This window comes from Chiloscyllium plagiosum, unplaced genomic scaffold (genome assembly GCF_037043375.1).
Source record: "Chiloscyllium plagiosum isolate Xiang-an unplaced genomic scaffold, Cpla_swu_hap1 HiC_scaffold_51, whole genome shotgun sequence".
Classification (NCBI taxonomy): domain Eukaryota; kingdom Metazoa; phylum Chordata; class Chondrichthyes; order Orectolobiformes; family Hemiscylliidae; genus Chiloscyllium; species Chiloscyllium plagiosum.
Window position 1 is genome coordinate 33,158,897 of NW_028270189.1, and position 15,219 is coordinate 33,174,115.

General features: G+C 47.5%; 1 long non-coding RNA gene across 3 annotated transcripts; it reads left to right on the forward strand.

Moving 5' to 3' along the window:
• The first annotated feature begins 6,252 nt into the window (after positions 1-6,252).
• Positions 6,253-14,834, forward strand: LOC148135138 (uncharacterized). 3 transcript variants are annotated; one of them, XR_015755504.1, is made up of 3 exons: positions 6,253-6,357; positions 7,356-7,471; positions 13,174-14,834. It is a non-coding gene; the product is annotated as an uncharacterized LOC148135138 (long non-coding RNA). The 3 variants fall into 3 exon arrangements; XR_015755505.1 differs by having other exon boundaries at positions 6,283-6,406; XR_015755502.1 differs by having other exon boundaries at positions 6,292-6,370.
• The last annotated feature ends 385 nt before the right edge of the window (positions 14,835-15,219 follow it).

Sequence of the window (15,219 nt, forward strand, 5' to 3'; positions counted from 1 at the left end):
TGCTTTTCTAAAATGCAGCACCTCACATTTATCTAAATTAAACCCTATCTGCCACTCCGCAGCCCATTGGCCCATCTGATCAATATCCCATTGTATTCTGAGACAACCTTTATGACTGTCCACAATACCTCCAATTTTGGTGTCATCTGCAAACTTACGAACCGTACCGGCTCTATTCACATCCAAATCATTTAAATGGATGAAGAAACAAATCCAGAAAACAAAACATCCATTTCTCTGGGTTTGAATGTGCTCTGTGTAAATTCTGCCTATGACTCTCTACCAGGGAGGGCTGCACATACACAACGCTCAACTTTGCCCCCGACAAAGCTGGCGGCCACAACGTGTCCAATGAATCTTTGCCCCGAATAAAGATGGCGGCGATCACACGATGAGGTTATTTTCCAGTTTACTGCAAAAACGGGACTGGAAGTTTCAAATTTGTATTTTCCGACGTGCACCAAATGTTTGTAAAACCTCTCAGCCCATACCAACACCATTTCCCTCCCACTTCCTGCTGTTTATTCCTTTCCTGACCAACAGCTCTCCATCCACACGTCCCGCACACCCGCGCCCACCGTGAGGTTGATCACGTGGTATAGTCTAGTCCCGTCCCTCATTTACTCTGATTGGTCGGAGGACCAAATGCCCCGCCAGGTCCTCCAGCCCTGCCCCTGCCTTTCCATTGGTCTTCCGCTGACATCAACCACCAGGGGCCCATTGTTGCCTGGAGCATGCGCACTGCTTCATGGCTATTGTTGCTGTTTATCAGTTACAAGAGTGAGACACAAAGTTAAAAATCACACAACCACCTGATGAAGAAGCTGCAAAGCGAGTGCTTCCAAATAAACCTGTTGGACTATAACCTGGTGTTCTGTGAATTTTAATTTTGTCCATCCTAATCCAACACCAGCACCTGAAAGTCAAGAGTGCGGGAGGAATGCAAAATATAACAACAAGGAACTAGGAACAGGAGAAGGCCATCCTGCCCTTTGAGCTTGCTCTGCCATTCATTAAGATCATGGCTGATCATTTCGTGGACGCACAACCATTTACCAACGTTCTCACCATAATCTCTTAATTAATTAATTAATTCTTTTAAATACCTTAGCTTTAAAAACGTTTACTGAACTAGCATCAACTACTTCCCTGGGCAATGAATTCCATCGAGATCAAGAAGTTCCTTCTCAATTCAGTCCTAAATGTGCTGTCTCTAATCTTAAGGTGATGCCTTTTTGTCCTGACTTCATCTGCCAGTGGAAACATTCTCTCTACTTCTGTTTTATCCATTTCATTCATTATTTTATATGTTTCCCATTCTTCTGATTTCCAATGAATATAATCCCAATCCAATCAGTCTCTGTTAAGCCAACCCCTCAACTCCAGAATCAACCTCGTTAACCTCCTCTGCACCCCCTCCAGTGCCGGTACATCCTTGAGCAAGTGAGGAGACAGAAACTGCATGCAGTACTCCAGGTGTGGCCTCACCAGCACCTAATACAGCTGGAATATAGCCTCTGCTTTTAAACACAATCCTTCAGCAATGAAGGCCAAAATTCCATTTGCTTTCTGAATTGATTGTTGTACCTGGTGACCAACCTTCATGCAGAAGGTTACTCAGGAGCCCCTGCAACTTTTTAAAATTCAAGTAATAATCTCTTTTTTAATGTTACTCCAACCAAACAGTAGGACTTTACATTTATGAACATTCTATTCCAAATGCCAGACCATTGCCCACTCACTCAATGTGTTTATGTTCCTCTGCAAAGTTTCACAGTCCTCCGCACACTTTGTTCTGCTACTCATCTTAGTGTCATATGCAAACTTTGACACCCTACATGTGGTCGCCAACTCCAAATCATCTGTATCAATTCTAAATAATCACAGTCCCAACACTGATCCCTGAGGCACACTATTAGTCACTGATTGCCAGCCAGAGTAGTACTCATTTATCCCCACACTTTGCTTCCTATTAGTCAACCAATCTTTTATCCATGCTAATACTCTACTCCTAACGCCATGCACATTTATATTATGCAACAGCCTCTTGCACATCACCTTGTTGAAGGCCTTTTGGAAATCCAGGTACACCGCATCCACTGGGTCCCCGTTGTCCACCTTGCTCGAAATGTCTTCATAGAATTCCAAAAGATTTGTGAAGCATGACCTGCCCTACATGAACCCATGCTCTGTCTGTCCAATAGGACAATTTCTATTAAGATTCCCTGCTATTTCTTCCTTGATAATAGACCCAAGCATCTTTCCCACTACAGAGAATAAGCTAACTGGTGTATAATTCCCCACCTTTTGTCCACCTCCTTTTTAAAAAGCAGCATCACTTTTGCTGCTTTCCAATCTGCTGGGACTGCCACAGAGTCCAGTGAATTTTGGAAAATTACTGCCAGTGCATTTGCTATTTCTGCTGGCATCTCCTTTAGTAACATGGGATGCATTCAATAAGGGTCAGAAGACTTTTCTGTCGTTATCTCAAATACCTCCAACAGTCCAACACGAGCTGTTCCGTAATAATGATCGTTTCCAAATCCTCACCTATCTTTGTCTCTTTGCTAATTATTGGCAAGGTATTAGGGTCCTCCACTGTGATATCACATAATTAAATGTTCCTTCTCATTTTCCAAAGGACCAACATTTACTTTAGCCACTCTTTTCTCATTCAATATAAAATTTTGCTATCTGTCTTTATAAAATGTGCTAGTTTATTTTTCTCATGATTCGGAGATGCCAGTGTTGGACTGGGGTGTACAAAGTTAAAAATCACACAACACCAGGTTATAGTCCAACAGGTTTAATTGGAAGCGCACTAGCTTTCGGAGTGACGCTGATCAATCACCTGATGAAGGAGGCCTCCGCAGAGTTCCAGGGAGGTGGAAGAGAGGATTAGCAAAATTATTCTGGATAGGAGTGAAAGTAATAGGATGGTCATTATGGGGGACTTTAACTTCCCCAAAATTGACTGGAAATGCTATAACTCTAATACGTTGGATGAATCACCTCCAACACACTGCATCCACCTGGACACCCCATGCTGGCCTATTACCTGCCCTCGACCTCTTCATTTCCAACTGCCGACGGGACATTAACCGCCTCAACCTGTCGACCCCCCTCCCACCGTCACAACACGCAGCCCTCCAATCCCTCTGCTCTAATCCCAACCTCACCATTTCACCAGCAGATAAAGGGGGTGCAGTGGTAATCTGGCGCACTGACCTCTACCCCGCTGAAGCCAAACGCCAACTGAAAGACACCTCTTCCTACTGCTCCCTTGACCATGACCCCACCCCCCATCACCAAACCATCATCTCACAGACCATACAGAACCTCATCACCTCAGAAGATCTCCCACCCACAGCTTCCAACCTCACAGTCCGGGAACCCCACACTGCCCTGTTCTACCCCCTTCCCAAGATCCACAAGCCTAAGCACTCTGGCCGACCCATTGTCTCAGCATGCCCCTGCCCCACTGAACTCATCTCTACCTACCACGACACTGTCCTATCCCCCCAGTCCAGGAGCTCCCCAAATACGTTCGAGACACCACCCATGCCCTCCACCTCCTCCAAGACTTCCATTTCTCCGGCCCCCAATGCCTCATCTTCACCATGGATATCCAATCCCTCTGCACCTCCATCCGCCATGACCAGGGCCTCCATGCCCTCCGTTTTTTCCTCTCCCGACGTCCCCAACAGTACCCTTCCACCGACACTCTCATTCATTTGGCCGAACTGGTCCTCACCCTTAACAATTTCTCCTTTGAATCCTCGCACATCCTCCAGACCAAAAGGGTAGTCATGGGCACAGGTATGGGCCCCAGCTATGCCTGTCTCTTTGTTGGCTATGTAAGACAGTCGATCTTCCGTAATTACACCGGCACCACTCCCCACCTCTTCCTCCGCTACATTGATGACTGCATTGGCACCACCTCGTGCTCCCGCGAGGAGGTTGAGCAATTCATCAACTTCACCAAAACATTCCACCCTGACCTTAAATTTACCTGGACCATCTCTGACACCACCCTCCCCTTTCTTGACCTCTCCATCTCCATTAATGACGACCGACTTGACACTGACATTTTTTACAAACCCACCGACTCCCACAGCTACCTGGATTACACCTCTTCCCACCCTATCTCTTGCAAAAATGCCATCCCGTATTCCCAATTCCTCCGCCTCCGCCGTATCTGCTCCCAGGAGGACCAGTTCCACCACAGAACACACCAGGTGGCCTCCTTCATTCGAGACCGCAATTTCTCTTCCCACGTGGTTAAAGATGCCCTCCAATGCATCTCGTCCACATCCCGCACCTCCGCACTCAGACCCCACCCCTCCAAGCGTAACAAGGACAGAATGCCCCTGGTGCTCACCTTCCACCCTACCAACCTTCGCATAAACCAAATCATCCGCCGACATTTCCGCCACCTCCAAACAGACCCCACCACCAGGGATATATTTCCCTCCCCACCCCTCTCCGCCTTCCGCAAAGACCGTTCCCTCCGTGACTACCTGGTCAGGTCCACGCAACCCACCCTCCCATCCTGGCACCTTCCCCTGCCACCGCTGGAATTGCAAAACCTGCACCCACACCTCCTCCCTCACCTCTATCCAAGGCATGAAAGGAGCCTTCCACATCCATCAAAATTTTACCTGCACATCCACTAATATCATTTATTGTATCCGTTGCTCCCGATGCGGTCTCCTCTACATTGGGGAGACTGAACACCTCCGAGCAGAGTGCTTTAGGGAACATCTCCGGGACACCCACACAAATCAACCACACCGCCCTGTGGCCCAACATTTCAACTCTCCCTCCCACTCTGCTGAGGACATGGAGGTCCTGGGCCTCCTTCACCGCTGCTCCCTCACCACCAGACGCCTGGAGGAAGAATGCCTCATCTTCTGCCTCGCAACACTTCAACCCCAGGGCATCAATGTGGACTTCAACAGTTTCCTCATTTCCCCTTCCCCCACCTCATCCCAGTTCCAAACTTCCAGCTCAGCACTGTCCCCCTGATTTGTCCTGACTTGTCCTACCTGCCTATCTTCTTTTCCACCTATCCACTCCATCTCCGACCTATCACCTTCATCCCCTCCCCCACTCACCCTATTGTACTCTATGCTACTTTCTCCCCACCTCCACCTTCCTCTAGCTTATCTCTCCACGCTTCAGGCTCTCTGACTTTATTTCTGATGAAGGGCTTTTGCTCAAAACGTCGATTTTACTGCTCCTCGGATGCTGCCTGAACTGCTGTGCTCTTCTAGAACCACTAATCCAGAATCTGTACCCCACCACATCACTTTGCCCCACAATCGTGGTATCTGGCTGTGCACAAGGAGGAGTGGCTACAGTCTGTACTGGGATGCCCTGGGGCCCTGAAACACATGGTAAAGACTAAAATCACCAGAGCATTGAGAGCCCCACCACATTGTTTGCATATTCTATTGTTTTTACTCTGTTCCTGCCTTCCCTTGTTTTTTCTTAATAAAGCTGTGAAATGAACTCAGGCATCTCGATCCAAGATTCGGGATATTTTCACCACATCACAAGGCATCGACTCTAACTTCCCTTGTCCCTTAGCCTGCTGAGTCGCGACTGAATCAACTCCTCAATTGGGAGGAAGGGGCGGAACCGGAGGACTGAGCAGCGGCCGGTCCGCCAACCAGAGTGAGTGAGGAGCGGGGCCAACGCATTTTCGGGGAGTGAACGCTTCAGGATTGGTCAGAAAGCCAACTATTTTGCAGGATTGATCATTCTCACTACATAGTGGAGCATTAAACCTCTCCCATGAATCAATGTGAGATTTTTAAGAAATAGTTGAGATGTAAATCTGATAACGTACATTAGGGAGATTTAAACAATCCTTCGATAAACACATGGGTGATTTTGCAATAGTGTAGGGGACGAGCTGAGAATAATTCACAGGTCGGCGTGAATAATTCACAGGTCGGTTTACACAACTCGAGTAAGAAACTTATTTTCAAACTCCCAGAACGATTGGTAATTTACTTACCTGGCTAATATGGTTAAGTTGGACCGAATAATCTATTTGCATACTAACCATCTCAATGACTGTAACGCGACAGAGCAATTGTTAATGACTTATATTTCACCCATGATCCTGTGCAGATATGAATATTCTCTATAAACTCACTGATAATCTCAGACGCACGCGCAGTTTAGTTTCCATGTGGAGCATGCGCAGTGTCACATTGATCAGGGCACAGAGAGAGAGCGACATGGAGCTGCTTTCTCCGGCAGCGGCTGCGATCGGCTTCAGAGAGCGGCGCTCAGAGCCGGTGTGTGGGAGCCTCGCTGGGAGAAAGGAGCGGAGAGATTTCACAGGTCCTGGATACAGGTTAAAAATAACTCGATAAAGACCCTCCAGTCCCGGGTAAGGAGGCGGCGGTCTCTAATCAGGGAAACGGCCCGGGGTCACGGCCGCCATTTGTTTGAGGGAAGAGGGAGCGCTCAGGGCCGCCATCTTGAGAAGGTCAAGGTGCAGGAGGGCGGGGCTCTCGGGGTCTGTAGAACAATCAGAGGAAAGGGAAGACCCATTGTGACTGATTAATCCCACGGACACAGCGTCACTGGGCGGTCCCGCGGGAATATCCTCTCTCAGTCCTGCTGGGATGGTTCACCCAGTCAGAACCAGCAGCTCTCCTCCTCTCTCAGCTCCCCTTCTGTCCTTCCTGCAGCATCTGTCCCCTGGAACATTGAACTGCCTGTCCTGTCCCTTCCTCAGTTGTGTTTCTGTAATACCTGTGATATCCCAGTCCTATCTTAGATTACTTCACTAAAGACAGGAATGCACCCGAACGATTTTTCTTAACATCAGCAATTGTTTAATACTCACTTACAGGTTTTTAATTACATCTTTTTTGAAGCATTTACTTCACATTCAATCATCTGCAATGGTGGGATCTGAACCTGTGTCCAGAGAACACTTGCTGAGTTTCTGGATACATTTTCACACAATAATGCCACTAGGCCATCACTTCGCCTGCTCACAGTTTGTGTATCCCAGTGGCAACATGAATCAAAACTCTTTCTTCCTGCACAATCGTTTGACCCGGCACTCTGGTGGTGTGACTCAGTCCCTCTCCATGTGGTATCCCTCACTGTGTGGGTCCAATTGCTGCCTCTGTCACCGTCTCTCACTTTTGAAGCTACTCCAGATCACGAGCCAACAGAATTCTCCACTCCAGAGAGATGAGGCAGCACAGGTCAGGAATGGAGACTGGGATGTTCCAGATCTCTGTGGGCTCAGTGCCATTCTATATGTGTAACCCTCAAAGCATTAGTCTACTTTCCCATTCTGCCTATTTCTGTGTCTTCTACAGGTACTCATGGAGTTCCTGACTCAATAGACTTGCCAACTGCTGGTTGGGACGATGGTTGGTCAGCCAGAAAGACAAAGTCAGGGAGGTCGGGAGTCTTCAATAAATCCTGGTCCCAGGTAAGATCATTCCAGTGCACAGAGCAGAAAGTAATAAGGGGGGATCGAAACATCAGCTAACAAGACATGACACAGAGAAAGTGCTGGAGGGGGAGCACAGTACAGACACACCCCAGGCTCAATCACCACGCCTGCTGCAAGTTTTGTTGTAATGAGACAGCGTCGGGAGTTGTCAGTTATCAGTCCATGCCTGTGCTTTCTTAGGGAGCATCAGAACAACTGAGGGGAAAGCAGGCCTCCCACGAGAGAGTGGTAATGCTACCTGGGATCTTTCTGTTCCCTATTCCCTCTCCAACACTGTATCAATGGCTTGTATTGAGGACCAGTGTCTTCAATCATTCTAACTCCTATAACAGTTCCTATCTCTGTCATCTCCTCCCCTCTCACCAATTATTTCACATATTTGAAACCTCCAGTGACCATCCTTATCGCTGTAACTTGCTTCAGTCTCGACAACATGCCTAGTCTCGATAGTCTCCTCCTCCAACAACTGGAGTAATGGGTTCTGTTTCTGTGCAGCATGACTCTTCGGCCAAGGTTCCCTAAATGGAATGAGTTGCGTTTACCTGTGTTTGGCCCATATCCCTTCAAACCTTCTCCTCTCCATGTACCTGCCCGAGTGTCTTTTCCATGTTGTAATTGTACTTGGTTTTTACCATTTTCTCTGGCAGTCCATTCCGTCTATGCACCATCCTCTGTGGATAATATTGCCCCCCAGCTCCCTCTTTAAATCCTTGCTGTCACACCTCACATTTATGCCTCTAGCTTTGGACTCACCTACCCTTGGCAATTCACCTTACCTCGGCCCTACATGGTTTCATAAACCTTTATAACGTCACCCTGTGGCCTCCTCTGCCCAGGAGAAATATTGACAACAGTGTTACCAATTTCTCCAACTCATATACTCAATGCTCTGACCAATGAAGACAAGTGTGCCAATTGCCGCTTTCAACACCCTGTCGCCCTGTGATGCCAGTCCAAGGAACAATGTAACTGCACCCCTTGGTGTCTCTCTTTTCTACAACACTGTCCAGGGCCCAACCATTAACTGTGTTAGTCCTCCCTGGTTTGTCTGAACTAAATCCAACACCTAAATTAATCTCCATCTTTCATTCATTGGCCCACTGGCCCAGTTGATTAACATCCCCTTCGATAACTATATTCCCTGCCCATTCTTCCACTAATCTTGGTATCCACAAACATACTAACAGGGACTGCTATCTTTTCACTCAGATTGTTTATGTAAATGGTGCACAACAGTGGTCCCAGCACCAATCCTTACAGCACACTGCTGGTCAGAGGCCTCCAGTCTGAACAACAACCCTCTCCCACCATCCTCTGTCTCCAACTGTCATCCCATTTTGTATCCAGTTGGCAAGCTCTCCCTGATCCTTTGTTATCTACTGTTACTAACCAATGTATCATGCTACACCCTGAACAAGGGTTTGCGGAAGCCAGAAACAGTGTCTGTTGCCCTGCCTTCGTCTATCTTTTTGGTCATATCTTGAGCAAACTCCAGTCAAGTTTGTGAGACATGTTATCCCATGCACAAAGCCATGCTGGCTGTCCATAATCAGGCCTTATCTTTCCAAATGCATGTAAGGTCTACCTCTCAGAATGACCTCCAACAACTGACCCACCCTGATGTCTCGCTCATCAGTCTGTTGTTCCCTGGCTTTCTCTTGCAGCCTTTCTTAATTAATGACACAACATTATAATCATAGTCAGAGAGTCATACCGCACTGTTTGGTTAACGCTAACCGCACTCTAAAACGGATCTCATCCCACCTGCCTGTTCCTCGATCATATCCCTTCAAACCTTTCCTATTCCTGTACTATTCCAAATGTCTTTTAAACATTGTAATTGTCCCCATGTTCACCCCTTCCTTCGGAAGTTCATTCCACACACAACCCACCCTCTGTGAAACAATGTGCCTCTCATGTCTTTTTTTATATATATCTCTCCTCTGAACTTAAAAATGTAGTGCCTTGTCTTGAAACTCCCCTGTCCATGGGAAAAGACAACTCCCGTTAACTCTATCTATCCCCCTCATGATTTTATAAACTTTTATGAGGTCATCTGTCAACATTCAAGTTTCTGTGAAAAATACCAACCTATTCAGCCTTTCTTTATACTGAAGCCTTTCGTACCGAGTCACATCCCAGTAAATCTCCTCCCAACCCTTTCCAGCTTAATAATATCCTTCCTATAACTGTTCGACCAGAACTGGACACAGTATTCCAGAAGAGGACTCACCAATGGCCTGTATAATCTCAATATGACTTCCCAACTCCTACATCCAAAGGACTGAGCGATGAAAGCAAGTGAGGCAAACACCTTTTTTTAAACCCTCCTGTCTCTCCATTTGCAAACTTCAAAGAACTATGTAGCTGAACCCTGAGGTCCCTCTGTTCAACAACACTACCGTAGGTCTTGCCATTAATTGTATAATTCCTGCCCGTGTTTGTTGTACCAAATGCATTACCTCGCATTTATTCAGATTGAACTCCATCTACAGTTTTTCAGCCGTTCACACATTTCATCAGGATCCCTTTGTAAACACCTTTTATCGGTTAACTCCTCAGCTTCCCATGTTCAACTGAAAACATTCCCAGCCTATTCAGGCTTTTCCCTGAAGCGCAAACCCTCCAACCCTGGCAACATCTTTGGTCATTTCTTCTGAACCATTTCATGTTTCACGACATGCTTCCGATGGCATTGAGACTAGAATTGCACACAGTATTCCAATAGTGGTCAGGCCAAACACTGTTTAGTTCCCTGAGCGCCCCAGTCTTTATCCACAGTAAGTTCCAAAGTGAAATATTTGTTTTGGATCTTGTAGTTTCACACATCGTTTGCTTCATTGATCATTAAGGATACCGGTTTTGTCCCGAGCTCTTCTTTTGCTCTTAATACACTTGTAGAGTCTCTTTGGATTCTCCTTAACTTTCTCTGCCAAATCTATCTCGTGTCTCCTTTTTGCATTCCTGATTTCCATCCAAAGTGTATTTCTACAGCCCCGATGCTCCTAAAGGGATTCCCTTGAGTCAGCCAGTTATCTGACATGTGACCCCTTTTTTCTTGACCACAGCCTCGAAACCCAGCCAGTGTTTCCTAATTCAGTCAGCATTGAGCGGCACACTAACAGGAACACGCTGGCACTGAACGATCCTTTTATCTCAGTTTTAAAATATTCCTACTTGCCAGACTTCCCTTTATCTGCAAATAGCCTCCCCAGATCTACTTTAAAAATTCCTGTCTAATACTATCTTGCTCCATTGAATAACTTTAACTTGTGGACCAGGCCTATCCTTTTCCATCGCTATTTTCAAACTAATACAATTGTGGTAACTTTCCAAAGTGCTCCCCCACTAACACCTCAGTCCCGTTCCCTACCTTGTTTCCCAAGGGGAGGTCAGGTTTAGCCCCATTCTCCAGTTGGGCCACTTACATAATGACTGGGAGTTTTCAGAACACACTTAACAAATTCCTTCCATCCAAATGCTTAACTTAGTAGCAATCCCAGTCCAGGTTTGGAACGGTTAAGATCCCCTATCATTGCAACCCTATTATTCTAAGAGATATCTGAAACCTCCTGACATATTTGCTCCTTCATCTCCCATTGCCTATCGCTGTAGTCCGACCATAGAAAACTAATGACCAATTTTTTTCTCAGTTCCACTGATATCGCTTAACTGGGCGATCCTACATGAATACTCCCTCCAGGTACTGCTGGGATGTTTCCCCCAATCAAAACCACCAGCTTTCCTCCTGTTTTGCCTCCTGTTCTATCCTTCCTGTAGCATCTGTCTCCGGAACATTGAGCTGCTGGTCCTGTTGCTCCCTCAGCTGTGTTTCTGTAATATCTATGGTATCCCAATCCCATGTTCCCATCCATGCTCTGGGTTCATCTGCCTTATCTGTCTGGCTCTTTGCATTGAAATAACTGCAGTTTAATCCACCAGTTTTCCCTAATTGTCTGCTATGTTCTTGCCTGCCTTGTCTACTTATATTGCTCTCTTGAACATTTGTACCAGCCTCAACGTTCTTTCTGACCTTACGGCTCTTTGGGGTCACACAGCCCTGCCAGACGAGTTTGAATCCTCTCGAGTAGCTCCAGTAACGTTCCCCACCAGGATGTGGGTCCCCCTCCTGCTCCCAGTTCAGGTGTATTCCCCACCCTGTCTACCTGTGCTGACACCTTCAGACATCCAGGGACTTGCCCACCAAGGTCCCTGTATTCCTCAGTATTCCAAGAGGACCTACCATTCATGATGTATATCATTCGTTTATTAGACTTGCCATAGTGCATTACCTCACAGTGATCAGAAGTAAACTCTGTCTGCCATTATTCTGCTCAGTTTATCATCTGATCGATATCAGACTGCAGCCTGAGTCCATCCCCCTCACTGTAGACAACACCCTCACCTTTCATGTTATCTGCAAACCTACTAATGATTCCTTCTGGTTTGATATCCAAGTTATTAATGTACGTAACAGCCAGCAATGGCTCCTGCACAGATCCCTGTGGTACATCCGCTGGACAATGACTTTCAATCACAAAACCAACCCTCCACCAATTGTGGAGCCAATTTATCAACTTACCTTGGATCCCATGGGCTGTTCCCTTTTGGACCAGCATTCCGTGTGGGACCTTGTCAAAGACCTTAATGAACTCCATATAAACCACATCATCTGCACGGCCCTCACCAATATCAGAGGACAGTCGTCTAGCAAATCCATACAGGCAATCCCTAATGAAATTGCGCGGGTATCCGTTTTTGGTGAATACCTTGTATAGGTGTTCTTCTTCCTCTTTTTGCAGTTCTGGTGTCCTGCAGTGTGTTGTGGCCCTTTTGAACAGTGTCTTGATGCAACGTCTTTTGTGTGTGTTGGGGTGGTTGCTTTCGTAGTTTAGGACTTGGTCTGTGTGTGTGGCTTTCCTGTATACCTTTGTGGTGAATTCTCCATTCGGTGTTCTCTGTACCATCACGTCTAGGAATGGGAGTTGGGTGTCCTTTTCTTCCTCTCTAGTGAATCGGATTCCTGTGAGTGTGGAGTTGATGATCCGGTGTGTGTTCTCTATTTCTGTGTTTTTAATGATTACAAAGGTATCATCTACATATCTGACCCAGAGTTTGGGTTGAATTTGCGGTAAGACTGTTTGTTCTAATCTTTGTATTACTGCTTCTGCTATGAGTCCAGAGATCGGTGAGCCCATGGGTGTGCCGTTGATTTGTTCACATATTTGGTTGTTGAATGTGAAGTGTGTTGTGAGGTACACGTCCGGTAGTTTGAGTATGCCGTCTTTGTTGATAGGTTCCCCGTCTTGTTGTCTGTTCTGTATGTCCAGCAGGTTGGCTATTGTTTCTCTGGCTAGGGTTTTGTCGATAGAGGTGAACAGTGCCGTGACATCGAATGAGACCATAGTTTATTCCTTGTCTATGTGTATATTTCTGATGATGTCCAAGAATTCCTGTGTTGACTGTATAGAGTGGCTGGATCCGCTGATCAGGTGTTTCAGTTTCTGCTGTAGTTCTTTAGCCAGTTTGTGTGATGGTGTCCCTGGTAGTGATACTATGGGTCTGAGTGGGATGCCTGGTTTGTGCACTTTAGGTAGTCCATAGAATCTGAGGGTGTTGTTGCTTTTAGGTTTCATTCTCTGTAGGTCAAACCTGGTTATCTGTCGGTTTTTTTGTAGGTTTCTCAGTGTGTTGTTTATCCTATTGGTGAGCTGCGGGGTGGGGTCAAACTCCACGCAATTTCATCCACAGATGCCTCAGGGAAAGACAACGGAATGAAGACATGCCACAACCAAAAGGACTAGCCACACTACCATACATCAAGAACATTTCGGAACTGACAGCCAGACTACTGCAACCACTAGGACTCGTAACAGCACACAAACCAACAGCCACTCTCAGACAACAACTCACCAGGACGATGGACCTGACACCCAGCATGAGCAAAGCCATCGTAGTGTACAAAATCCCATGCAAGGACTGCTCAAAACACTACATAGGACATACAGGAAGACAGCTGACGATCCACATCCATGAACACCAACTAGCCACGAAACGACATGACCACACACGCAGATGACAAGCAACGTGAGTTCGACTGGGACAACACTACTATTATAGGACAAGCCAAACAGAGAACAGCCAGGGAATTCCTAGAGGCATGGCACTCATCCACAGAGTCAATTAATAAGCACATCGACCTGGACCCAATCGACCGGCCACTACAGCGGACAGCTGGGACTGACAACCGGAAGCTGCAGATACAAACCACTATAAATGCCGGAGGAAACATCACAGAAGCGCTTCACAGGAGGCTCCCAAGGACTGAGGATGTCACCTTGACAGGGGACTAAACGTCTGCAACACAAATTCCCAACTCAGCGAACAGAACCAGAAAAACGAGCACCTGAGCTACAAATCTTCTCCCAAACATTGAAGCCCTTTAGACTCTACAAAGCTCCGTCATGAACAAGCCACCATCCCTCTATTTCCTTTGCCTTCTTCAGTGTCTGCAACTCTCGCTGTATCTTCCAGTAACGTTCTCTAGTTACTGCAGGTCTGCCGAGCTCCCCAGATAACCTGTTTCACCCCCTACAGCTCCCTCAATCACTGTAACACCCTCTGCTCTGTCTAATCCTCCTCTTTCCCACTGTCCTCAGGCACAGCGGCGATCCTGTAAGAGAGCAGTGCGGAATGGGATGTTATAAATCGCAGCTGAGGCTTGATGCCCACCATTACCTGGGAGTCACAGGGGGAGAGACCCTGAGCGAGTGCAGCACAGAGCGTGAGAATATACATCAAAAGCGAGGATCGAGGCCGACTGGGACTTGGATTTGGATAAAAAGCAGAGCAGGAGGCTCGAAATCAGCACCGAGTCACAGAGGGAGTGACCGTGTGAGGGGGCAACTTGGAGCAGGAGCTTGAGGCTGACTCACACCTGGGAGAATATAAATCCGCACTGAGGATCGAGGCCTAGTTGTACCTGGGAGTCACAGACGGTGACCCTGTGAGGGAGCAGACTGGAGTGAGAGCTGGACGATTACACGTCCGAGGAGACACATCACTGTGTGTGCACGTGTCCCTCCCTTGTTCTGTGTTTGTGTGCGTGTGTGTCCCCTTCCCTCATTGTGTGTGTGTAACTCTCCTCACTGTGTGTGTGTTTGTGTGTGCGTATGTCTGCGTGTCTCCCTCCCTCACTGTGTGTGTGTAACTCTACTCACTGTCTGTGTTTGTCCCTCCCTCGCTGTGTGTGTGTGTCCCTCCCTCGCTGTGTGTGTGTGTCCCTCCCTCGCTGTGTGTGTGTGTCCCTCCCTCGCTGTGTGTGTGTGTCCCTCCCTCGCTGTGTCTGTGTGTGTATGTCCCTCCCTCGCTGTGTGTGTGTGTCCCTCCCTCGCTGTGTGTGTGTGTCCCTCCCTCGCTGTGTGTGTGTGTCCCTCCCTCGCTGTGTGTGTGTGTCCCTCCCTCGCTGTGTGTGTGTGTGTCCCTTCCTCGCTGTGTGTGTGTGTCCCTTCCTCGCTGTGTGTGTGTGTCCCTCCCTCGCTGTGTGTGTGTGTCCCTCCCTCGCTGTGTGTGTGTGTCCCTCCCTCGCTGTGTGTGTGTGTCCCTCCCTCGCTGTGTGTGTATGTGTCCCTCGCTCGCTGTGTGTGTGTGTGTGTCCCTCCCTCGCTGCGTGTGTGTGTGTCCCTCCCTCGCTGCGTGTGTGTGTGTCCCTCCCTCGCTGCGTG